General features: G+C 39.7%; 1 protein-coding gene and 1 long non-coding RNA gene across 8 annotated transcripts in view; both read right to left on the bottom strand.

The window, feature by feature from the left end:
- Positions 1–27,742, bottom strand: part of CPQ (carboxypeptidase Q) — a 160,322-nt gene that overhangs the window by 2,784 nt on the left and 129,796 nt on the right. The window lies entirely within an intron of this gene.
- On the bottom strand, positions 166–27,739 carry LOC104910409 (uncharacterized). Its single transcript, XR_014882620.1, has 3 exons — positions 15,982–27,739; positions 15,848–15,896; positions 166–14,934 (listed from the first exon to the last, which is right to left on the bottom strand). It is a non-coding gene; the product is annotated as an uncharacterized LOC104910409 (long non-coding RNA).

Below are 27,742 nucleotides of genomic sequence, written 5' to 3'. Positions count from 1 at the left end.
AACTATAACATTCAATTTATGTCAACTCATATTCATTTTTTAAATTTTATTCTGAATTATTTTAAATATCTGCAATCATGAAGTAATTGAGCTACGATAAATTCTTTAACTGATGGAATTCTGCCTTACAGACGCATTACAAATTAAGTCACTGAGGCAAATCCATTACAATTTTTGAACATTTTAATGAGAATCACAGCAAAAATGAATAGCCTGGAATTTGTAGTAGACAGTCCACTAATTATAGTAGTTATGAACTTAGAGGGTAGGGTTTTTTTTTTCTCTGTGAATGGAACAAGTATAAATAAGCTTACTTTGTAATGTTTAACTCTGCAAAATGATGAAATATCTATTTCTCTAAATTGATATAAAAATAAGATAATGATGTAACTTTGACGCCAAGCAATTATTGTATAAAAACTCATGCAGAAAGATTTGTTACAAAGCATGTCACTAGAGAAAATATTGAAGAGTTCCTGATCTGGCCACGCTGACTCTTTAAAGTCTTTGGCTATTATTGAAGTCAGTGACCTCTAAACATCTTATGAGACTAATGAAAAGACCCAAAGAAAGGAGTTTCATCCTATGTAATTAGAAACAAACGTGAAAATCTGAATTCTTGGCTTTGAGTACAAGAGAAGCATATGGCAGAGCACCCAGCACAAGCCGCTAGACATGAAACACCCTGGGACACAGATATAACTGTAAACAATTTTCACATCTCTTTCTCCAAATACGATACTCCTCTATATTGATGTTAGCTGCCAGAAGATATTTATGGCTTTCAGAGGTCGCCAGGCTGTGGGAAGATGCTGAATATTGCCCCTTCACCAGCACGTCCCAGATTGAGTTCAACCTGTGCAAATGACTGCGAAGAGGGAAATTCTGAGAGGTTCTGCAGACAGAAGTCATGTTGGATTACTTAAATAAAGCCAGTGGGATCCCACAGCCCTTTTTCTAATATACGAACAGAAAAGAAATACTTTAAATATAAACAATTATCCCACAGAATTTAGGTGAAAGAGAGAGAATTCTGCATACTACTTTGGACAGTAAGATTTCAGTGTAGATTGGCTGGCTGACCTTAGTGGATTCAACATAGACACTGTATTAACTCTTCTCAAGCAAAATCTGGCCAGAATTTTGAAAGTTATTGAGAAATCAGAAAAATTCACTTACAAATTTTAAAGCACTAATTACCAATTATTTTGTGCTGTTTTTTTGTTTTGTTTCATTTTTCCCACTGGAGAGTTTTGTTGTTATTATTTAGATGGTGTAAACTCCCTGAGGAACAGCAGATACATAGAGTAACAAATAGAAGTTTATTTTTGCAAGCTATATAAGCTAGCAGTCAAGAAAAAAACAGGTGAGTAGCCATGTTCATAGATCTGCCAATAAATTATTTACCCATCTCCATGCCAGCTACCTACAAAGTGGATAGCAAAGAACCTCACCAGAGTGTTGAATGGTCTAATTAAGTACTTAAAAATCCTCAGATGGGAGGTTTTACACAGGTATACATCAGGTATATAACTCTGATTTCCAGGTGGAACCAATTCACAAACAGAAAAACTAGTGATGGGCTCCATGCTCCACTGTTACATTTTATGCTCTTTCCTGCTTTCCTGTTGTTCCAGATTGCAGAGCAAGAACACCCATAAAGAAAAAGGGAACGTTTGCCAAACAACCCTCTTTAATTGGCCTTTTTCAGTCTGTTCACATTTACAGTGATGCAAATCACATGAGGAACACTGCTGGCCAATAAGGAATTTAGTGAGAAACTGCTTTTAGCTGGAGGTAGTAAATGTTATGGCATGAAAATAGGGAATGTTAAAGGCAGCTGCCAAATACTGTACTTATTATTCGAATGCATCAAAAATACTGAAAATCAAAACCTGAAAATAATTAATCAGTTTCAGAAAGATACTACATAGATAATTGATTACAGGATGGCAGGAATCCCTCTCTGGCAGAGTGGCGCATTTCAGCTGTCTAAAGGCTGCCACTTAGGGCCATTTGTGACTCCCTTAGAGCCAAAGAAGAAAATCTCGTCTCTGAATAAATGCTGAGGCCAACAGTCCACTCCTGGGTTGGACCGCGTGTTAGGGGCCTAAAGCACACTCAGTAGGGATCTCCTTTAGGCAGCGAGGCACCGCCTCGCTCATCTGCCATTGGTGGGAAATGCTCACAAACACTCAGCCAATGCCTCTGACTTCTCAGTCCGGGCTTTTGGACTTCTCTGTTGTGGGGGTTTTGCCTTTTTGTTCTTCTGCTCTCAACTCCTGCGATAATTTCCTTATACGTGACCTATTAGTGAGCACTGAGCAAGCTGCTGCTGAAACTGATTTTGTCCTCAGGTTACAGAGCACAGCGGCACAGCTTGTCCAACTTACTCCATGAAGGCAATTATTTTAAAAACATAAAACCAGCACGTGCCTTTCTGTGACCAGATTCCTGCTGAAAACTCAGATTGCACTGAGGGACTTGGGGTGATGCTTGTGTCCTCTGAGCTGGCAAAATCATTAATCGCAGGGGTCCCCTTTGCACAACAGGCAGGTGTCCTGTGATTAGACCCCACTTCTAGAAATCATCATTGCCAGGTGTGTTGCAGGCCTGCTACACACTGCTCAGCCAGTCCTTCAGACATAACTCCATTTTTCTCCTTCTCCCTTCCATAAGTGCTTCACTGTCCTTTGAGACTAGTCATCTTCCAAGCTCTTGACAAGAAGCTTCTCTTCTTGCCATCAAGTGTAAGTGTTTCTTCACAGATTGATTCACCATCACAAAGCTGTGAGAAAAACAGAGCAGTGGTGTAAAACTACACCAAAGCAATCGATTTCTTTTTACTTTATTAATGTGAATTATGGTCACTGCTTCAGAAGCAATAACCAAACATAACAACCTGCTGCTTTTACCATTGTAAACCCTGCCACTTTTCCATTAGTTCTGTCTGAGACATGCCTGAGCTACTGTCATGACTATGCCCTGCTCCCAGATGGTTGCTACCACGTGCAGCAGGAATAACACTTGCCACCTTCTGTGCTGCTGTACCAGGGGCCTCATCTCCAGGAACTTCATCTATTGATCCATATGGAGCTCCATGCTGGAGAGAGTGCAACAGAGGCCATCAAGATGCCAAGGTGCCTTCAACCGTTCTGTAAGAAGAAGCTGAGAGAGATGTGACTGCTCAGCCTGGAGAAGGCTCGGGGGGATCTCAACAGTGGGTATACCTGAAGGAAGGGAACTAGTCTCTTTGTAGTGCCCACTGACAGGAGAAAAGGTAATTTGCACACATTAAAACACATCTGTACTCAAGAAAACACTTTTTTTTTTTTAAATTTTCATTGTGAGGATGGTCAAACACTGGCAGAGGTTATCCACAAAGGTTGGACAGATGATCCCAAGAGATCCCTTACAGCCTCACCCCCCCTGTGTGATTCTGCTATCCCTGGTGCCAATTCCTTGACTAATTCAGACATCTCTTACAACAGATATACCATAAATACATTTTTCAATTCTCATTTTGCTCCTTCATGTTTGGAACTCATTTCTTGAATCTCTGCATGACCAGCTATTTTACAACAGTTTGATGTACTGCATAAGGCAGGTAAAAGCAGCCACTTTCGTAATGGATAGTGACAGTGTATTTTCAGTAATCAGCTGTGTAAGAGTATCTTGATGAAAACCCACACACACGCACTGAGGAATTCTGAAAAACAGTCAATTCTTTCTAGCTCTGATCTCAGCATGAAATGCACACTGTGAATATTAATTGGCTAGCGAGCAGAATATTTACCTGTCTTACAACATATCTTCATCAAACAGCAATTTTTCACACGTTAATAAACTGTCTGCCACTTTTTTTTCTTGCTAACTTAATTAGATGAGATACTGCTATTGAGATAGAAGGATGAATGAATCACAGAATGAATGATAAGTGTGTCAGTTATGGCCGGTGCTTTTTGTCAATCAGCCAGGCACACTACTGCCTTGATATACTCTCCTGTAACTAGTCATCACTGGAACTGAACTCTGCGGACAGACATTTAAGCTTTAAAATTATTTCTCATTTGTTCAGTGACTCGAAAATTAGTTACTGATTATGAGCAAAGACAGTTTCCATAAAAACTGAGGTATCTTCAAGGGGGAAAACATGTAATATCTACTAGGTATTTTTTCAGTACAAAATGTTTTGCATTACATTTCTCCCTACATTTGTTTTCATTTTTGTTTTATACACCAAATAAATGCAATTGCCAAAGGAAGCCCAATATAAGTCATGTAGTAAGCATGTCTGCCGTACTGCCCTACCAATGGCTTCCCAGCTGTTTTTGCTTACAACTGAACTTTGTAACACAGCAATTCAGTGAAACTTTCATATACTACTGTTTGTGTCAGGTCTCCTGAGTGTGTTGGGTCTTCAATACTGGAGTTGGATTTTTGGGATACTGACCTCTGTGATCTCTATATGTACATTCCCATATATAGTGAAGTTAATATGCTAATAAATAACAAAACGTATAAGCAATGTGTAACTTTTTTAGATTTCATTTTACAGCAATCCCTAGAGGAGATGACAGAATTGCCACTCCACTGTTTCACACAGTATATTTACCTCTCCAAAAAAAAAAAAAACTCTAGTTCAGAAGAGCATACACTCTAAATAGACCAGAGGGACTGGAGGGTAAGAGAGGCATGCAGAGATGAAATGGCACATCCATTTTCTCACAGCTGCTGAGAAAGAAATAAATGCTAAACATCCGAGCTTAGACTAGTGCCCTGTTGAGCAAGCTATACTACCTTCTAACAGCAAAGTTAGAAATGCCTTCACAAAGGATATTTTGTTCAGTGTTTCCAAAAGTACATCAAGCTCAAAGAAAAGCCTTGAAAGATTACTTTCACCTGTACACGACATCTTCCAAGTGCCTACATCTTCTAGCTTCATCTTAATATCAAATCTGCAAAAAGAACTGCTGACAGTGAGATGTAAATACAAATATCTGATCTGAAACTTTATTTTTATTTCTGTACTAATTTTCCTGACTACAAAACAGATCGCTTTTTTCATTTCTTTTTTCCTTCAGAAACTTAAAAACTCCTTGAGTATCAAATGGACTCCAATCTCAGGTCTTTTTAACAACGGCACCACTCAGTACAAAAAACCACAATACCTCAGCAATAAAAGATTTGATAGAATACATACATATATGTTCTTTATACCAAGTACTCAGAAGAAAATAGGCAAAGGGATGCAGCATAGTATTCTACATAGCTAGAAACTTCCATGTATCAGGAAAGTATAAAATAACCATTCTCCTGCTTACACTAGAGAGCCAACTGAGCTTTCGTGCTCCCACATACCCTGTGAATTGGGGGCATGGGGTTACATATATGCCCATGGAATAACAGAATCAGTAGGCTCTCACTTTTCATAAGCAGAGCACTGCTGTCCTGAACATTTTTAAAGGTCAAAACTGCAGGGAAGAGGTGAGGAGACACATAATTTTTCCTCAAAAGGGTATGTGTCAAAGAGCTATCAAAGAAAAATATAGATAAAAGATTTGAAGAGGAATAACATTTCTCATTCTACTTTTTGTTTTGTCCCAGCAACATCTCACATCCTAAATGGTCAGGCATTAAAACTACTACAGTTATACTTGTGTTTATCATGGGCTAACTGGGGAACTACATCCCCAGTGCCACAGCCCCAAGGGGCATCTCACTGCTTGTGCTGGTGCTGCCTGATACTCTGTGAGCTGCCCTCAGTTATAAGCAATCTTCAGAATTATTTCTCTTACAAAAACCCAATTTTTGTAGAAACTTCCTGCATGTGTTTTAGCGCACATATTTACCTCTTCTTTCATGGGACAAGCTGTAGTTGATAGCTGGCTATAATGCCTATTATTTCATTGCCCATTTTTCAAGTATGTGGAGACAATTGAGAATGTTACTGCTGTTTAGTGGGGTACTGACAGCATTTTGTCTTCTGTCAGTTAGTCTTAAATGATGAAATTACAGGCTAAGTTGCCCAAGTTTCATGGCTGGAGACACTGAAATAGTTTCCAGTACAGAACTTATAAATAACATCAGAAATCCTGCTGTTTCACCTCCTGAGTCATTCTCTCAAAAGTCTTTAAAATTCATGATTCAAACAACAAGGCAGACAGAAAGCTTTCAGTCGGTTGTTTCAGCAGCTAATTAAATGAAACTGCAGTGTAAGGGAGACAATATGAAGCGTGTATTATTTCTTGTTTTGCTCAATGCATTGAAGAATTAATCCTCTGGATACACTAAACAGACTAAATTACAGTTGAGGATTATCACAGTTATGTTTGCAACATATTAACCTTTCACTCATTGCAATGGAGGAACAGTGGCAGCTGGAGATTCAACCTATGCTTACAGAATAGAATCCCATGAAATCAAGTTTTGGGAAAGTAAGCAGTTCTACCCCATAGAGCACAGGAAGATCAGTTTCTAAAGTAATGCCCTGAACTGCTCTTGACTGGGAAAAAAAAAAAAACAAAAACAGCTGAAGATTTACCAGGAAAAGGTGTTGGAAGCTCTCCCTCAACCCACTGAGCCTGTTTTAAATCAAGACTGATTTGGGAAGTGTTCTGCATCACTGGACTGGATGTTTCCAACACCAAAAAATTCAGAAATCTTTATGCGGCCCACTTTGTTTTGACCACCTCAGCTGAAGTGATCCTCCATAGACTCACTAATCCAAACTTGGAACCTATTTACAACTCTGCTCCCCACATCTTCCCGTGGCAATGCACTGTGTGCTCCATCACATCATGTGGGTACGCTACAGATCCCATGCTAGGAGATACAGCAGTGGTACCCTGCCTTTCTCTGTCCATCTTCTTCATACCATCAATGGTCTCGTGTTTTTAACATGCCTTGCCTCAGCAGTTTTTTCCAAGCTGAAGAGTCCTTCATACATGGAAACCATAATATCAATCAGGATACAGACTGCTATGACTATTCCCGTTCTTTTTCTCATCCCGCTTCATTGTTCCCAAGACAAGAAGTCTGAAACTCCCTACCAAAGTCAGCATGTGAATGTACCATAGAATCATAGAATTGTCTGAGTTGAAAGGGACTTTACAGGTCATCTGGTTCAATTCCCCTGCAACGAACTCCAGTGGTTGTGCAGCCCAGAGCAAAGGAGCTGAGGGGAGGCCTGATGGCGGCTGCAGCTCCTCACAGGGAGCGGAGGGGCAGCGCTGAGCTCTGCTCTGCGTGACAGCGACAGAGCCCGAGGGATCGGCATGGATCTGCGGGTGGGGGTCAGGGACAGGGTTTGCACCAGAGGACGGTGGCCATGGAATGGGCTGCCCAGGGCAGTGGGCACGGCCCCGAGCTGCTGCAGTTCTAAGGGTGTTTGGACAGCGCTCAGACACTGGGCTTGAATTTTGGGTGGTCCTATGTGGAGCCAGGAATTGGATTCGATGGCCCTTGTGGGTTCCTTCCAGCTCAGGATATTCTTTGATTCTGTGTGACTGCAGCATCTCCCAACAAACTTCCCCACAACGTTTTTGTTTGGCTCTCCTCCCACAAAACTCCCTGCTTTTCACTGTCCCCAAGAACTGAACTCACACTTTCAAACAGTCGTCCCCGATGATTTGCAGATCTTTCTTACTGGAAAGAATGAATCTGGATCCTGTAGTTATGTATGCAAAGCACTTGCATATATGCACAGCAAACTGCATTACTCTGCATTTAGTGCCACTGAAATGCCGCTGGCTGTTTTATCACTTAGGCACTTCCTATTATGAGATTATTAGCACATTTTCAGTTTATCATCAGTAAATTTCGCCAAGTTGCAATTCACTCTGTTTGTGACACCCAAAGTCCAAAAAAAAAAGGTGCCTAGGAAGCCTAATAAAGTTAGTCCTCCATTAGGAAAACTGGCAATTCATTTCTACCTTCTTTTAATCAGGTATTACAATAGAGAGCTCTGATAGAACTCTGCAAGAAGGAAATAGCTCTATCTCCTCTTAGCGTTTTCTCTAAGTCTTTTAAACTGCACTTTGCTGATGAGATACAGTTACAAAAATGGTTATAAACTCCAAAAAACAAAACAAAACAAAGCATTACTAGATCAGCAAGGCATAACTTATTTCTTCACAAGCACCACTGGTTATTCCACTCCTTTCATATTTTCTGTCCTTGCAGCCAATAGAATCACGGAGTCATAGAATGGTTTGGGTTGGAAGGGACCTTAGAGCCCATTTAATTTCAATCCCCTGCCATGGGCAGGGCTGCCCCCAGTGGATCAGTCTGCCCAGGGCCCCATCCGACATGGTCCAGGGATGTGGCATCCACAGTGCTCTTGGCAGCCTGTGCCAGGGCCTTGCTGCCCTCATAGTGAAGAGTTTCTTCCTAGTGTCTAATCTAAACTTATCCTCTTGTACTTTAAAGATATCACTCCTTTTTCTGCCACTACACTCTCCGATAGAGTCTCCCTCCAGCTTTACTGTAGGCCCCTTTAGGTACTGGCATGCTGCTACGAGGTCTCCCCTTCTCCTGGCTTTTCTACCACCCTGGCTCAATGATTTGCAGATCCTTACCTAGGCAGGGCTTTTCAATTTAATATTATATACCTGTATTAATTGTAAGAATACAATCAGTATATTTAACTGCAGTTCATTTTATTCGTGCTTCATTTAAAATGAGCTATGTGACCATCTACGTTACATAGAGAGTACTTCACAAAGCTGGTATTTTTAGAATTGATTTTTGAATTTAGAAACTCTTCACATTTTGCATTCTCTTTAAAACACTACTTACGATGGATGAAAGTCATTGCAAAATTGACAATTTCTCTACTCAAGAATTTGTCTTCATGCACTTATTTATGCCTCAGCTCAGTAAAGCAGTTAAAGTTGTAATTTACTGATAAGGCTTTAAATATTGCACATGAGGATTAAATGAAGTACTATGTAAGACTGGGACACATGTGAACCATCTTTCCCAATCTAATGCATTTTTATATATTTCTGTACTCGCTGTGTGACTGTTCCATGGTGTTGATGCTATGGACTTGCTTAGAAACTCAAAGTGTTAATGTACTTCCTATAGTACCCTCCACTAGCCAAGGAGCTTGCTGTGCCGAGCAGCAGATTTATTCCACACAGAAACTCTGTGCTACGAACTTCCAAAGACCCCCAGGCATTCAGAGGAAACATGCACTTCCTGGGATATGTTAAAACTCTGATGTGGTGAGCTGGAACCAGAGGAATGTGCCATGTATCAGGGCTTATTTCAGCATGTGTTTCTGCAGTAACCATATGTATTCATATTTTCAATCACTTTAAGAAGCCTCCTTGTATTTCACATATAATGGAGGTTTTACCTAAGCCAAATTTGCAGCCCAGTTTAATACAAGTCTTTAGGACTGCTTTCCCAGAGGAGGAACCAGATTCAGAAAAAACATCTAGCTTTCCCTTGAAGACTCTAATCTCTGCTGGACACAAACACAACTGGATGCTTAGTCACAGACTTCCTGCAGGGACTCTCTAGCAATTTGCTAACTCCTAGGAATGCTAAATTCAAAGCACCTGGTTTAGCAGAACTGTCCTCTGTCCAGATGGTATCCAAAGCCTTTTAGCAACTAGCCTGGTGATGAAGTAGTCATGGAGAAAAAACCCCTACTGTAAGGAAAACACATTTTAAGCAAACCACGAGTTAAGTTATATTTTATACAACACAAACAACTGCATATTTATACAATCACACCAGCAGGATAAGCGATGTATTTTACTGCCTCATTGCTGTCATACTCTATTGAAACTTCAAACACTTGAAGGGGATGGTGGATTTTAGATGCAGAACAGTGAGACAGAGCTGGTAGAATACCGTGACTACAACAACAAAACATCTTAATTATATCTACTGTTACTGATTAATGCATACTATGGAATTAAACCAATATAAGCTATTTCCTAATAAGTGTTAGATGCTCCAGATATTGATGATGAAATATCTCTTTCATCTGATCTACAAACCAGTGTATATGTAACTAGTTTATTATTAATAGAAAAACAGAGAGGTACTTGAAACAAAGTTCAGCTCTGATCTTATCTCAAGGTTCAGGGTAGTTCAGATTTGTGGTTGTGTGCCCTTTCTAAAACAAAGTTCTAGTAATTCTACCCATTATGATATGCAGATGGTGGTGTTCAATGGGCTGTGAACAAAAAGAAGCAGGAAAGAAGAAAAAGAAATTGAAATCAATATTTCTATGTTCTTAAACAATAACATTCTTTTTTTTCTTTTTTTTTCTTTTTTTTTTTTTCAGCAAAGCTGAAAAGAAAGAACATATTTTAACCCCCAAGAAGGAATTAAGGTACAATCAAGGCAGCCAATAGGACACTGCTGGCTGCAATTACAGAATCTCTGCTTTCATATTTCCTGAAGAGACACAGGGCTCCCTACAGAAAAGGTGAAATTCAAGGATGCTTGTGCTTTAAAGGTGGGAAGGACAGAAAACACTGACACCCGCTCAGACTCTGTGGTGTATCACCTAACTGGATGTGGACTCTGACTAATCTACACAGTACTGTTTATATCAGAAAAAAACAGAGTAAATAAAGCCATGTACCTCTCTAGCAAGATTCTTTCTGCCTGTAAATTTGAGTTGATGTGAAAAGCTGTTTTACTATAGTGCAAACAAGCTGAGTCACTTGTCACAATGCAAATATATTAAAAGATCAGTCACAAAGCTCAGAAAGATCACTAAGAGATTCTGATAGTTAATTTTAAGTTGTAAGGTTACTTCCTTTCACTGACAGAACCTCAATCCCATCAGTAAGTGAAAATATCATTTGCATTAAAGAGAGGCGTGCTGCTTTCTCTGTGCCACACATGCTGAATATGCCATTTTTTTTCTTACTAATTCGTCATTTTATTTCACTTTATTTATTCAAATGAAATCTACATGGGGGAAAGCCCCATGTAAAACAGAAAACTGTATGGGTGAAACTTTCCAGAAGCAGAAGATGGCACTCGTGTATCCTGCCGCCCCTGGATGCTGAGCTGTGAGTTCTCCTTCGAAATCCTCCATCAGATATGATCTGATTATCTCCTTTGCAATCACATTATTGCACAAATCAAGAATCAATACATATTTTTTTATCATTAGGGAGTAAAAATGTCCAAGGCCTCTTTTTAAATTATATGCTAATGTTGCTCAGTGCAGCTTTTGCTGAAATTGCGTGAGCAGCTCCAGACGGCACATTTTATATATGATGCAACAAATGTGGGTAATTTGATAAGACTGACTTTATGCAATACTAAGTAAACTTAGTTTATTAGTTCAAACACTCCCTACCACTCTTCTGATATAGTGTGACTGTCCTAAAACTCAGAGCAGTGTTTACAGTTGTATAAATAGAAGAAGCTTGGATTTGAGTTTAAGTCAAAGAAATCAGGGCAAATACCCTCTTGTAAAGCTTTTTATTGGTGTGGCGCTCAAAAACCATCTACAGCCTGATGCATCAGGGCAGACAAGCCAGCAATGACAGTTGGTAGCAGCCTAGAACAAGTTATGTGAACTATGCAAGACGGTTTCTAAATGACTGTAATTAGTTTAATAGAGAAAGCTATAGTACCGTTCCTAAAAAAATCTTAATCTCCACATTGCCATACTTGCCTTAACAGGAGAAAGACATGCTCCCCAAATTCAACTTTTCATAACCAGATTCCAATTTGACAGACACTTGGACATTAAATCCAGATATGAGGATTTGGATCTCTGTCCTCACCTTCTTGCTCAATCTTTTGATTGTTCTACTAAATACACCTTTATAACCAATTCAAACATTTGCTATTCTAACTTAACCACTAAGAAAAGGCTGAGAATGTAGAAAAGTTCAAAACATTCAGGTTTCATTGGAAAAGAGGAGATATGAGTAACGAATTTGTTTCCTGTCAAATACATATATTGAAAACATCTTTAAACACAGCAAATACATATGCTAACCCATACATAATTTAAAACCTTTCAGGAGCCAAACTATTTATTTCCATGAAAATTACAACAGATAGAAAAAGCACAATAATGCTATCTGAAAGAGCAAACTCTCAGCTACAAAACACTGCTACAAAACAAGCTCCTGCTGAGGGCTGCATCTTGAAGTTTTTCTTTGATAGGGAATTCACATTGCCACTCGGCAGACTTCTGTTTTGAATGTGGCTTCTGGAGACGACACCACGTCTCATCACCATTAATGATGTGATCCAGGAAACTGTTACCTTCATCCTCATATTGGTTCAATAGATCCTGACAGACTTGCACACAGTGCTTCTTCTGTTCCTGTGTGCGCATTTGTGGGAACCACCTGGAGCAAACTTTGTAATATTCCGGTGTTGCCATAATTGTTTCCAAAGCATGGAAGCATTGCTTGTAATCTACCAATTTGTGCTGATGAACTGATCAAAACACTCTTCATTTTATGGTGTGACAGCTATGCACAGCCATCTGAAACATGGCTTGTTCTTCATTTCACCGGTGTTGATACACACCCCACTGCCTCACTGTGCTCACATGCACTGTTTGGTCTCTATAAACGTGCAGAAAGTGTTGATGAATGTCAATGCATGCAATTTTTTCCACACGGAGGAATTCAGTGGCACACCTTTGCTTCATATGCCCTTCCACGTCAGAGACCATTTTGCCGACTGTCCCTCTGCTGCCATCTGTCACACGGCAACAACACGTAATGGAATGTTGGTAAGAAGGTTCAACCTCTACTGTCATACCACCAACATCTGCCTCTGATGTCATGGGCCAACATAATGAAGAAGGAGGCACTACTTTCAGAGCAGCCCTCATAGTTCTAGCCACAGACTAAAAGAATGGTAATGAGTCAAGCTAGAACTAAAGGTGCTGCATATAAATAACATCTGAATGAAAAACTTTTAACACTTGTCTAATATGTATCTTCTATATCTTCACTTTTAAATTGCCAGATGTTTGATAAAAAAAAATAAAAGGAGATGATTTTTTCTCTCTTTGAAATTGGTAGTTTCAAAATAGTTTTTGCAGAATAATCATGACCAATGATCGCTTGAATACTTTTGTATTTCCACTCCTACGAGGAGTGTCACAGAAGAAAAAAAGGCAGTTCTCATTAGTCCTGTGTAGCCCAACCTCAATCTCAGGTGGTACCAGATTCCTCAGAAGAGGCGGAAAAAAATACCATTTTCTCAAAGAAACAGCCCACAAAAATCACAATGCAATGACTGAAGAGTGGAAAGCATTCTGCTGTCATATATTCTTTTCAGGGTCAAAAATATACCAGGACAACTTTAAATGAGTAACTCATTGCAGATAACTGCAGTCATGTTGTTCCTGGGCTGACAGACTGCAATCACTGCCCACTGATGCCAGCAGGGACCAGAGGTGGGACTCCAAATGTGGCTCAGGGTTTTAAAAACCACAGTGAGCCACAGAAGGCAATAATAATTATTTCAATAATTAGATTCTGTCTTGTGCTGTGTACCAGGAGTCCAAGGCTTAACTGGAATTAAAAGAAGCACCCAGAGTGTCTTAGAAGCAATCTGTGAATGGAGCAGCCAAACATCCTTTTCTTGAACAGTAGAAGAACAATCGCACTTCTTTATGTATCAGTAAACTTAAAATGCACTACAAATCAAGAAGGCCAGAGAAAAGAAGCAAAAGAAGCAAATGCCTGGAATGACACTATCCATGAAGGGGATGTGCATTGAAGGCTGCCCTATTTCTCTCCCGCAGAAAGGATGCTCTACTTTCTCTCCAGTGAACCAAAGTTAAACAGAACCCCAAAACGGTAATGAAGATTTTCCTTTGCATGACTTGCTGATGCAGAAGGAAAAGCAGAAGGAAAGCAGAAGATGCAAAGAGCTTGGGAAGGGAAGCTGTGAACAGGAGCCCAGGCCACAGATAGGAAGGAGCTCACAGCTGGGGGAGGCAGAGCCACGACACAGCTGCTCCAGAGAACAGCATCAGCCCAAGGCACAGAGTGAAGCCGGGGTCCTGCTGGCTTCCACAGGAACATACAGCCTCATTAGGTTATTACAGAGGAGCTTCTTCTCTTAGATAAACCTTGAGGATTTCTGACAGAGGGATACGAGTGTCAGAGATACAGGTTCCACACATCCCCTTCCCATTTGCTGGCTATCAGAAACCTGAAGTCCCAACATGGGGCAAGGAAGAGTAACATGAAGTTGACTCTAGGTTGATTGTATTGAGAGAAATAATGGTGCTTTTAAAAGCATTGGGATAACATTCACAAAAAATATGTCTCAGAATTGTATGACAGTTAATGGATTTCCTGGAACTTACTTGTCTGATCAAAAGAGATCCTACATGGAAGAGAAGGCATAAGACATTTGCACAACACATGACATGTGATGATCCTCTCAAAGTCCTGAGATATCCAGCCTGTGGTTCTTCAGCCCTGGCACTAAGAGAGCTGGAGCAGCCCTATCAAAGCCACTCTCCTTCCTGCTCCCATCAGTTATAAGTTGGAGAGCAATGCTGGTGCAGACCTAGCTCTCAAGGATGGCGGCAGCAGTCGCAGCTTAGGAGCCTCCTCTATCTTTTCTATGGGGAAAAAAGACACCCCAGGAATTAACCTAAGTTTTGCCAGTCTCAGGGATTTTAGTGATTTGTGACTGCCATTTTTCTGTAGCATGCTGTGTATAGGCTGAGAACAGATGACAAAAGGATTATGCAGTATGGCTTGTCTGAAAATTGTACAAATGAGGAAGGTATAAACTGCAGCTTGTGCAGGGCTGCCTGGTATCTCCAGGGGGTCCATCACTGTGACAAACAGCCTGAGTTGGTCTGTGAGATGCACCAGGTAGAGTCTGAGTGCAAGAAAAACAACAGTGTGCAGCCTTTCGGTGACATCTGTATCATGTACAGGGGTCTTTAATTCTGCTCTGAAACACAAATGGAAAGATACTAACAACTTTTTTAGTATTTCAAACCCATGCAGCTTATTTCAGAATCCCAGTAATTCTGAAGATCTGCTGTGCACTGTCTCATCTTCTTGCAGGTTAGGTTAACATTTTTAAAGCACAGAACAGAAATAATAAGGAAGGAGTCAATAATGGCACTGGTATCATTAATTTCCTGTTTATATCTGGCTTAAACCTGGAACAAACTAAAAAATGCTTTCATTTGAAAGCAGTCAGACTGCAAAGCCGCAGGCCTAATAATCCATACGGCACTGCCCCAGCTACATCATCATCTCTCTCCCCTTTCTTCTCCTCATCTGCCTCAACCTGCCCCTCAGTTTGGGCCAGCTGCTGCACCTTGAGCCTGAAGACACCTGGTTGTGGAAGGAGAGTCTCAGGTTTGTACTGTATGGAGACAAGGCTCAGGGGAAAGGCTGCAGCACAATTACATGCTAACACCCTAAATAACATCCAACACAGACCTGCATCTAGAAGGCCTGAGACTATACAGAGTGCTGTGCATGATTAGCCAGACTACTTAGCACTATTTCACCTATATGCAGGCTAGCACTACTTAGAACACAAGAAGAATCAACTGGGAAAAAAAGAGCAAAGTTTCAACTAGCCTGCTATCCTGCCTCTGGCAGCAGCCAATGCTGTGAGAAGGAAGAGGAGAACCAGAACCACTTCCTTCAGCCTACTTGCCCAGCCATCTGCAGCTTAAGGGCTTTTTTGAAAGAGAGGTTGCATTCCTATCACTGTGTTCAACAGCTCTTTCTGGGACTCCCTCCCTTGCAATAATCCATCCTTTTAAAATTTGTGTTTGATTCTGGTTTCCAAAACATCTTCTGGTGCTGATGTCCTCCTTTCAAAATGCGCTGTCTAGAAAAGTTACCTTGTCTGGTGTCTGCCCTCTAGTTGGTGCTGACATCCTGATTCTTCAACTGCATAAGGAAAGGTGAATAGTTACTCTTTGTAATATAATGAAGCATCATCTATAAAACAATATTACAGAGGATGAATATTCACCTTTCCTGTGTTGTTCATAAACATCTCTCACATTCTTTTATTTATTTATTTTTTGCCTTACGACTCATCAGGTCAACTGCAGAAAATCTGGAACCAGTTTGGTGGTTGTCACATTCTGCCTGTAAAGGGAGAGATGGTGACCAGATTTGAAAAATCCCCCTGGTTAGATTAACATGAAACTGACACTCAAGGTCCAGACACAATCATTAACTTTAATGAGAATTTCTGTACTGCAATTATCTTAAAAGTATTGGCACTCTTGCAACTACATCTATTTAAGATGTGCAGCTAAACTATATGACTTTATAAGAAGTTGAAACTTTGCATTACTTAACAACTTTACAAAGGAAAAAGAAACAAAAGAGAGAGTTGGAGGAAGGGAAGAGGAAGAAAAAGATACAGTCAGAGAAAGAGATCACCAGTCTGAACTCCAGCATTGGTCCAGCCAATTTCTTCACAATAAATTACTTCCCCACATAAAAAAACTGTTTTAGTTTTTCAGTGTCGTATCTATTTACTTCTGTATGTTACTCCCAGCAGCTTCCAGCCAACGACGTATTTGCACATTACACGTCCTGAGGGAATCCAAGACAGCTGAAAAGGCCAGTGCTTCAAACCTTTGTGTCTCTGCTTGTAGAGATGGAGAATCTAGCCTTTGGGAAACCAAGCTACTAAACTTTTGTTCCTCTCCACAATGCCACATCAATGGCTTTCAACTGCTTACAATTTGAATATCCATACACATTTTCTAAAACATGGATGATCCCTACCAACAACAGATGGATAATCAAGCCCCTTGACAATAAACTTGTTCTCCTCCCTGTTGTAGTTGAAGTTTCAGGAGCAATCCACAATCCCTCAGGAGTCTGGACTCCAGAGTCTGAGCCTCTTTGCTTTCAGCTATTTCTTTACTTTAGCTTTCTTAAAAAACACCAGCCACTACTACAAAAGTTCTGCTGTCCCAGAAGGTCATTGCTCGCATTTAACACAGTCAGTAGAACTGAACTGTTTTAAAATCCAGTTTAGCCAGCTAAGCGACAGGAAAAGTGCCGATTTCCTTCGGTGGACTTCCAAGTGCTACATGGTGATTGAGAATGTGCTCTGTCATGGGTGCTGCAAATAGCCAAGAGCCCTGGACAGAGTGGTCCTGATGGATAATAGTTCTTAATTTGGTTTTCTGGCTCTTTGGGGGGACTGCTGCTCATATGTAGGTGCACACTTTGTCCTTGCTAACAGATTTGTTTTTGTGTCCCTAAAATACATCTTTAGAAAGCTCCCAATACATTTGATCAGGTAAAGCTATTTTTGGGCCAAATTAATTACAAAAGATGATGATTCCAGCAGAAGATACACCAGCTAAAGTATTAAGGAAGGTAATGTAGATTTCTTGCTCTTTATTGGTGCTTACAGACGAAAAGAAAAAGGCCCTGAGCAACCTGATCTAGCCTTGAAAATAGTCCTGCCTGGGGAAGAAGGTGACTTCCAGAAATCCAACTCAACCAAAAGAACTATGAAAATTCTCTTAGGCTGAGGTTCTTCTCATCTATCTTCAATGGCCTGTACATCTGTTATCTACTCAAAGCTAGTCCTCTGGGATATCTCCATGAGCAACAAAGAAGGAGGCACATGCAAAAAGAAATTCCTCTCTTTCTTATAGCAGACATCAAGCAAGGTCACCTTGGATTAGGTTGAGCCCATTTTACAAAATGAAAAAAAAAAAAAAAAAAAAAAGGCTACTAAAAATAAAGCCATGTCCAGATGATCAGCTTGTTCTCATCATCCCAACAGTGTTTACATCAGCTCTGTTTTGTACGCTTTTCAAATAAGTTGTGATTTTAAACTTGATTCCAAACAATCAATGAAAACTGAGTAGCTGAGGATGTACTAATCCCTAAAGAATCATATTGGAAACATCACATGAGTTCATGTAGGAAACAACTTGAAAGCTGTAAGGCAAATCTTAATCCTTTTAACCTGTGTCCTTCCCATCAGGAGGAGCTTACAAATGGTCTTGCTGGAGCGCTCAGCCACTGAACAGTTTATTTTTTTATCCAGTTTTTAATGCTGATGCCATTACAGTTTGTTTTCCAGGAATTAAATGAACTGCTGCTGAGCCATTCTGAATTGTTGCACATTTGGTTAGAAATCTACCCACACTTCCAGCTTGTGAGCGTATCTAATTCTTCATCATCAAATTCCAGAAAGGAAAAAAATTGGACGGAATCATAGTTAACTTTCACACTTTTCCACTGGCAAACATATTTCCATCTCCAACTTCCTTACAGAACACAAATTAAATTTTTTTTTTTTTTTTTTTTTTTCCTATTTACTTCATTATTTCCTTGAGCTTCAGTGAAATCGAGAACAGTTCTAGGAATAAGGCTTAAAGTAACTTGTACTTCCAAGCTGCATATTTAACATGTTAACACTGAGCTCTGTGCACTAATGTAGGACACTTGATTTTTTAAGATCAACAAATGGCAAACGCTTCCATATGAAAAGAATATTCCCACCCACAGAAACAGAATTCAGCTTTCCTAAGCAGTAAACAATAGAGAATTAAAATGCCTCTCAGAGGCACAGCCAGAAAAAAACCAACCACACCCCAGATACAAATGAGATTCTCAGTCAGATATTTTCAGCATTTCTTTTCTGAGAAAAAGCATATTCTCCTACTAAAAAAGGTGTGTGCCAGGCACAAGCTCATTGACGGCTTCTGAAACATTTTGGAATTCTGTGTGCTTTGATAAGGAGCATAGATAATAATAGGGTCGCTTACCCCAACCTTCCTCTTGTCACTTTTCTAAAGAGCATACATCTAAAACTAGGAACTAAAATCAACCACTCTGATACTTACAGATGTAACAGTGATAAATTATCCTTAAGAAGCCCATGAGCCAGAAAGTGCAGGAATCATTAGAATTTATGCTTTTGTTTGAAACACTTTATTTGTGCTTTTCATTAATGACATTACTTTGTATTTGAAAAGTGTTGAATGCAGTGGAAAAATTTACTTCTTAGAGATTTATAAAAGCCAACCAAAATGTCAGAGCTTCAAACTGATTTACTGTAATATTCATATAACATTATTTCAAAGTTGCCTTGTCTCAGTTTTTTGAATGATAAATACAGTATTATCGGCTGCCAAGCCAGAATGCAGCAATTTATAGCTTATGACAACCAAGAAAACATTCTCAAATAAAATGCATCACAGGCGCTGAAAAAAGATAATAACTAGAAATAGAAAAGAAAAAAAAAACAAGTTTTTAAGCTTTGAAGGATATAGCTTAGCAAATATTTTTGATTTCAGAATTCGAATTTCCTCTGGGATTGGCAAGTTAACAATAATTCTGTATTTTTAATCGTAGTTAAAACTACCTAAATGCTGTTCAAACTAAAGACGAGCTTGAGATATTGAAAAATCTGCTCTGCTTGAAGTAGATGAGAATTAAATGGGAAGGAGGCATTAGCTGATGAAAAATGCTTGTAAAATTTACTGGCAGATTCATAGATTTTTTAAGGCCAGCGAGACCCGTTACCAGCTAATCAGATCTTCTGAATAACACATGGCACAGAACCTCACCTTGTAACGACTGCATCAAACCCATTCCTCCTGCTTGAATTACCCTTTACTTTTTGAAGGACATTCAAGTCTTGTTTTACACATTCAAAATGATGTAGAATTCAGCAAGAATGCAAGTTGCTTTTGTAGCTAACTGAACTTACTGCAAGAAGGTGCTTGCTTTCATCTACTTGAAATTTTCTGGGGGTCTCACAGACTGAATCACTAATGAGCTATTTTATAAAACAAGGCAAAAACATACCGTCATTAGAGAAATCTCTTTCCAGCCTAATTTGTACGCTGTGCTTGAGTCATCCCTTTACATAAACTGCCATACCTTTCCATTAACTGAAAAAGATTCTAACATCTCCAGCTTCGCAATGTAAGGTACAATTTCCAGACTTTCAGATCTTCCTGCAGTTCCTTTGTGATCTCGCTCTGACCAAAATGTCACTAATATTGCATGTAGTAAACCACTTAATACTATCTGCTAGTAATAGCTGCATTCACCTTTGCTGGTCTTGACATTTCTCTTCAGAATATTCCTATCAGTTTCAAGTAAATTGCTTCTAGAATCATAGAATCATGGAATCGTTTGAGTTGGAAGGGAGCTTTAAAGGTCATCTGGTCCAACTTCCCTGCAATGAACAGAGACACTTACAGCTAGAACAGGAGCTAGAGCAGCTTAGGGACCAGTCCAGCCTGACCTCAAGTGTCTCCACGGATGAGGCATCACTGCCTCTCTGGGCAACCTGTTGGAGTGCTTCACCACTCTTACTGTAAAAAACTTCTTCCTTGTATTAGATCAGGTTGCTCAGAGCCCCATCCAGCCTGATCTCGAATGTTTCCCAGGATGGGGCATCCACCACCCTTCTGGGCAACCTGTTCCAGTACCTCACTGCCCTTAATGTAGAAAAGTCTTCTTATACCCAATTTAAATCTTCCATGTTTTAGTTTGAAATCAATTCTTCTTGTCCTGCTAAAGAGTATGTCCCCATCTTTCTTATAGTCTCCCCTCAGATACCGAAAGCCCGCTCTCGGATCTACCCAGCGCCTTTTCTTCTCCAGGCTGAACAGCCCCAGCTCTCTCAGCCTGTCCTCATAGGAGAGGTGTTTCACCCTTCAATCATTTTTGTGGCCTTCCTCTGGATGTGCCCCAACAGATGCACATCTCTCATGTACTGAGGACTCCACATCTGGATGCAGTACTCCAGGTGAGGTCCCATGAGCATAGAGGATCACCTCCATCACTCTGCTGTCCACACTTCTTTTGATGCAGCCAAGGATATGGTTGGCTTTTTGGGCTGCAAGCTGGCTCACAGACAGCTTGCCATCCACCAGTACCCATGATTCCTTTTCGGCACGGCTGTGCTCCATCCTTACATCCCCCAGCCTGTTCTAATAGCAGGGGTTGCCACCACCCATGTGTCACACGTTGCACTTGGATTTGTTGAACCTCATAAAGTTCACATAGGCCCACTGCTCAAGCATGCCTAGGTCTTTCTGGATGGCATCAAACGCAACACACAGTTTGGTGTCATCCACAAACTTTCAGGGGGTGCACTCATTGCCAGTGTTTATATAATTGGTGAAGATAATAAAGAGCACCAGTCCCAGTACTGATCTCTGAGGGATACCACCTGTCACCGATCTCCATCTGGACACTGAGCCACTGACCACAACTTTCTGGGTATGATCACAAACCAGCTCCTTGTCCATTGAACAGTCCACTCATCAAATCCCTATCTTTCCAATTTGGAAAGAAGGATGTTGTGGGGGACCATGTCAAAGTCCAGTTAGATTACATCAGTAGCTCTTCCTTTTTCCATTGATGCAGTTACACCATTACAGAAAGCTACTATGTTGGCCAGGCAAGTCCTGCCATTGGTGAAGCCATGCTGGTTATCCCATATCACATCCCTCTCTTCCATATGTCTTAGCATTGCTTCCATGAGGATCTGCTCCATTATCTTCCTCGACACTGAGGTGAGGCTGAGAAGTCGGTAGTTCCATGTGTCATTTTTCCAGTCTCCAGGAACTTCACCTGACCTCCATGACTTTTTCAAATATCTTGGGAGTGGCTTAGCAACTATGTTAGCCAATTCCCTAGGGACTCTGGGAATGCATGTCATTGAGACCCATAGGCTTGTGGAAGTTCAGGTTCCTCAGGTAGTCACAAAACTGATCTTTGGGTAGAAGAAGGGACATTGCTCTCCTAGTCTGCATTTCCTGACTCAGAAACTTATTAGCTGAACTGTAGGAAGTCACAGTTAAAGTAGACATCAGAAAGTTAATTTAGAAGTAGTCTTCATTTGTGGCAAAATGAATGTGAATGTGAAGTTTTCATGTATTTGCTGCAATCATGAAATATTTTGCCCCAAAAATGACACATTATTTTTATCTGACAGAATCATTTTGTGCTCTCATATTAGAAATGTACATGCTCTAATGAGAAGCATATTATAGGAGCCCTGGTAAAACTACTATTAAAATTTGCATTCAGGCACAGTTCTTTGTCCTGTCACCAGCCACATTATTTCTGCTGAACATCTGCATGTCTTTGGTCTATTCTACATCAAACAAAAAAAGTTACAATTCTGTTGCTTTTGGCTAATTACTAGAAGTAGTTCAGTACTGCAATATGCCAAAAACAAGACATGTCCAAGAAGAACAAAGGTGAAAAGAAATGTATGCAAAGCATGATCACGCTTGTCTGGTAGTCAAATAGCAAAACTAATAAGAAAACATACCATAATCTACAGACTAGTCCTTTCATTAAATTATTAGCCTTAAAGACTTTATTAATGTTACTAAAAGCAGACAAGGTCATATGAGAGGCTAATGTAACTGAGATATTATGCTAAACTATGGGCATTTTAAGGTATTCAGCTTCATAAAAATTTACAGCATATTAAATTCCTTTAATTACTATAGAGCTATTTCTAATTTCAAAAGCCTATTTTTATGGAACAATGATAAATTTGCGAATAGCTGAATTATTGTACAGATTAATACACACAGTTCAAACTTCAATCAAGATTTTAAATGGTTCTAATAGCTGTAGCCTGTATAGTAGGTTCTTTAAGTGCTAAGCAATTAAAATTGTTCTCTTAGCATACTGGCTTAATTTAATACCTCCCAAGTTGCAGAAACTTTGACTTCTGCAGAGGAACATACTCATTCACCATATTTCCCTTAAAATGATGGAATATTTAAAAGGAAACAAATGACCTAGAAAAAGCAATATGATTTTGTTAATTATCATATAATACTACTGATATACCTAACTCATACTTAATGAGATCAAGATTCAGGGATGCCATGGGTGCATAGCTAACGTCCTTTACATCTCATTTCCACAAAGAAGCAAACCAGGCACCTGGTGGCTGGCAATGGTGCGTTTCAACACCTGGAAACTCTGCAAGTACAGAAATGAGGCACCTGTGAAGTAACTAAAATTAAGAAAGTTCTTGGATACAGTGTGTAAAGCTGGTACTGTGAGTAGGGTTTACGAGTTTTGTTCAACTTTTTGCTCATTGAGTAGCAGGAGCCATTTCACTTCTGTAAGTCACTTGATGAAAAGACTGGGCTCTCCAAGTGACACTGCATTAAACATCTGAGATCACAAATCACACAAATACTATTTATTAAAGTGAGGGACTTATAGCTAGTGTCTCTATTTTTTAAGGAAACCTATTTTTCTTTCCCTCATCTTACAGGACAGTCCTTGCAAATGGAGAAATTCACCACCTCTGCGCAGTCAAGTCAAAGACTCTTCAGCATAGGTCTATGAAGTCCTAAGCCTATTATGGTCTGGTTTTCCTCTTTTTTTATTTTTATTTTTTATTTTTTTCTCTTAGAGTTTCTATTATTCTATTTTTTAAAAAAAAAGGAGCTTAGAAACTGGATCCAAAGATTGCCCAAGTCTGCATGAGTCCATGAAACAGGTATTCTGAGGGATCAAGCATCGCAGCGGAAAATTGCTTTCGAACAGTGACACAGCCAAGAGTTAGTGGAGTCTATCCACTAATAATTTGGAGAACAGAGAGCCTACCTAACCCTCCACACTCAGCTGGCAGGCCCAAGATTTGCCATTCTTCCAGTTCGGAGAGTTTTCCCATTACACTGCTTCCTCAAGCACGCCTTTGGCTGACACCAAGCAGACAGTTGGGCTCAGCTCACGCATTCAAGCAGGCATTAGATGGTGCTTGGTGCTCTGACTGATGGGAGGGACAAGGGATGAAAGGACAGCATGGTCTGGAAAAGGAGTGGAACTCAAGGGTTTGACCTCCTATGTGACTAGAAAGAAAATATTGCATATAGAAGTCCAGTGTCCAAGATCAAAAACATATCCTACTGTAGATGAAGGTAATAAAGAAGTTCTATAAAAATGAGAGAAATTATATATGACAGTATTTGTTTGCCAGCTCTGGGAAAATGACAAATAGATTGGGTTAGCAATGAGTTTTTGATTTTTGAAGAAATATTAAAGTTAGATGAGCTACTGGTTTATTAATTTCTAGAAGAATAATTTCTCCTCTCCTGTAATTTTCCAAAAAAGCAAGAGCCTGTCACTGTGGAGACAGAGAGACATGAACAACTAGCAAGGTTCAGCATGACACTGTAAAAAGGAGTTTCACCTTTAGGTATTTCGTTGAATTTTAAATGGAAACGTTGCCACACGCCTTCTGAGGGTTGTTTGATGTCCTGGGTCAGCTTGGTCTCAAATACAGCTCAGTTTGTCATGGACAAATGTTCTCATCAGAAGCACCACAGCAACAAATAACCTCCCCTACAAGACCTGCAGAAAGGAGCCAACTTGAACCAACTCTCTGGGAAACTGTGTGTCATAACAACATTCCCTTTGCAGAAATGGGAGAGCACCTGTTTTCTTCTCCCCTGAGGTCTAAAGCTGAACTAATGTTCTCTGGATACCATAACACAAATAGAGTCACCTCATTTCCCCTTCTCAATTTCCAGAAGCTTGCAGGGAAGGTTGACCCAGCCCCAGTGCTATTACCTTAAGAACTGGTCTAAATCACTTTAGAAGCAGATCTGTGATGATCGTGTCTTGCTTTTTAAACAAAACTACTGAAGTGCTGGTCCAGCTGGACTTGCTTAATGGTTTTTTTATCCATTTCAGACACTGAACAAGACTTGTGCAAAACCATGCACAGAAGCCAAACAAACAAAAAAGAGCAAACAAACAACAACAACAACAACAAAATAACATCTCCACACCTACGTGTGTAAATTCTGGCCAAACTTGACTATGTCATAGTGTTGGGAATGAATGGCTTTATGTGCAACAGTTTAGATATATGTCTAATTAAAAAAAAATACGTAATTGATCTCTTAAAAGTGAGGAAGATAATTGTGTAATTAATAAAGAAGCAATCTAAGAATCAATGGCCACCTCAAACTGTAAAAATATAGCATAAAATACAGTACCACACACACACACACACACACAAAAGTTTAATTTGATTTATGCTTCATGAAAAATCAAAACAAATGCAATACAAATATTTTCAGTAGCTGAAAACTGGCTATCACTAGAAAAACACGGCTCCAGACATTCCTCATTGCTGGGCTAAGCTGTTCTCAAAATAATCAAACATAAAGGCCGTTGATGGAAATATACCTAATACTTCGCAGACACAACGCATTAAACTGCTGTGTTCACCTTGCTTGTACTTTAGGGGCATTTGTTAAGCTTCATTCCACAGCTTGCAAAGCACTCTGAACTCATTTGTCCTTTTTTACTCCCTGAGAGTAGACAGCACCTTTTTCTTACAAAAATGTAAGGACACTTCACTGCATGCCCTTTAAAAATAAAAATATTGGAAATGGCAGAACTTGAGGAGCTGGAGTCACTGTGTGTGTCCCAGAAGCAACCACAACCAGCTCTGAAAACACGTACTCTTGTGCTCTGTGAATCTTTCAGACCAAAAGAAGCAGAAGGAGCAGATTTCTAATTGTATATAAAAAGGAGAATCTCAGAATCTATTTAGAAAGTAAAGGAGAAAAATGCTAGAGAGCCATTCTTATTGTTCCTATTGTTCAAGAAGTAGACCATATTTTCTTGAACTGTTACAGAAAGAAAGACACCAAGTGTACTTTCAAGAAAATATTTAAATAAAATTGATGAAGTGTCAACACTTGACTGCATGTTTAAATTGGACAAAATTATAAAAGCTGTTACAGGGTGTTCAATGTGTTCCAATGTTATAATGTACCATAAGGACTCATTCAAGCAGTGAGAATACTGCAGACAAGGCGTGAAGATTACAAGATGCTGTAGACTTCTGCCCGGTATAATATAAAATACAATCCAAAGCAGCAGAAATGTTTTTAGTGGAGTTAAATCCTTCCCATCAGGGCTCAATGGGGAGAAAGGAATCTCTGTGCTTTATGCTGTAAGAACACTGTATTATTTGCTTAACTGGAAGTTAAATGAATCAAAACTTCAAACAGTATATATAAAAAAAAAAAACAAAACTAACACGAATTAACATGCCAAATTTTTAATAGGAAAGAAAATCAGATTTTAATACAGAGGACTCAGTGGTGTATTTATTTTTTACACTAAGGTGTAAAGCAAGCTTATAGGTTATGATGTTTCTGACAGTTTATACTTTCTGAAGACACCAGAGACTTACCTCACCACAAAGCCTCATGCTGAGAGATCTGGGCTCCATCTTTTCCTGAGTGCTGTTCCTCAGAGTGAGCTCTTATCAAACACTCCATTATTTAGTATCTTTTTCTGTGATCTACTACCCTGTGACTGGAAGTTCCCAGTTAACCGTCTGTAATATTCCCTGGCATGCTGTCCCCAGTATCTTACCTGTTCTGATACACTTGCATTTTCTGGACCACACATTCTTGCACGGATGCTTACAGGCTATGGAGGATGATGCATATCACAGCTACAGCTTCTCAGCAGTACTTACAGTCTCTAAACCCAGCACAAAGTGCTCATACTCATGTGAATGCATAAGTAGAGCCTAGGAACATGAATTCACAGCAGTGTCACTGTTGTATGTCATTGCACTGAACAACTTGCACCTCACCTGGAAAATAGTATGCCAACTGAAGACAGATCTCTGGCTGTTTAACAATACCTACCCTTCCATACTTCCTGTCCAGCATAGATATTTTGCTTTGAAAATTAGATTTTCATACGTTTATCATGGTAGTCAACATTATGGTATCATGGTGCAACCCATATGGGCCAGAAGCAAAGAGTTCTGCCCATAAATAAAAAGAATATAATGTACGACTCACTGCACAGGACCAAGTAAGACACGAGGCAGTTAATCAACTACTAGGAGAGTCCAATCACATTGTAAATACTGGTAAAATGAGCATGAGAAATGCACCAGCCTACTTCAGTCATAAAGAACCAAGGAAAAAAAATGTTAAAATTTTAAAACTGACCATAATTTTTTAAGCATCAGTATTATGAAACTTTGTTCTTCACGCTATTAATCTGGAGTGGAAACTATCATGGAAATTCACTAAAGCTTTTCCCAGGCTGCCCTCTAACTGGGACTTTGGTCCCCTGCAAAACCTTGTGCAGCAGGGGGTGTCCTGGCCAGGGGGGCTGTTGGGGGAACCTCTGTGCCAGCATGCAAGCCTCTTCAGCAGCAAGCTGCTCCTCACTGGAACACAGATATAATACTACAGAGAAATCCCTATGCCAATTCAAACTTCACAGAATTTTATCTCTTCAGCACTCTTTAATGTCCCATATGCTTTTAGAGTCGTGTCTTGAAAATATTGTTTCTTTGTATAAATATAAAACAGTAAAAAGATGCCATATATTTCAAAGTCAAAATATTAATAATGAAAAAATTATTTGTTCTGCACTGCAGAATTCCCCTCTGCTTTAGTTTACTATTTATAAACCACCAGTCTGGGATTAATTATTGTAAATCCTTAAGCCTAAAAGAAGATTTTAGGCATGCTTATGCTATGCATAATCTATACCACTATTAAACTGAAGCTCAAATACAAATTATGTCCTATTTTTGTTGGCTATCTTTTAACATTTCTGCATTTTATCTATGGTAAATATTATTCCTCAAGGGGAAGTCTTCCTTACAATCTTGAAAACATCAGGCTGCCAGAGCCTGCAGGAACTCTCCCCTGACGTGCCACTGTATTACAGAAGGAATTTTATTTGCAAAGTACTCT

Source organism: Meleagris gallopavo, chromosome 3 (genome assembly GCF_905368555.1).
Source record: "Meleagris gallopavo chromosome 3, MGAL_WU_HG_1.1, whole genome shotgun sequence".
Lineage (NCBI taxonomy): Eukaryota > Metazoa > Chordata > Aves > Galliformes > Phasianidae > Meleagris > Meleagris gallopavo.
The sequence above is the reverse complement of the archived record's forward strand: the minus strand, read 5'-3'. Positions and strand labels throughout refer to the sequence as shown.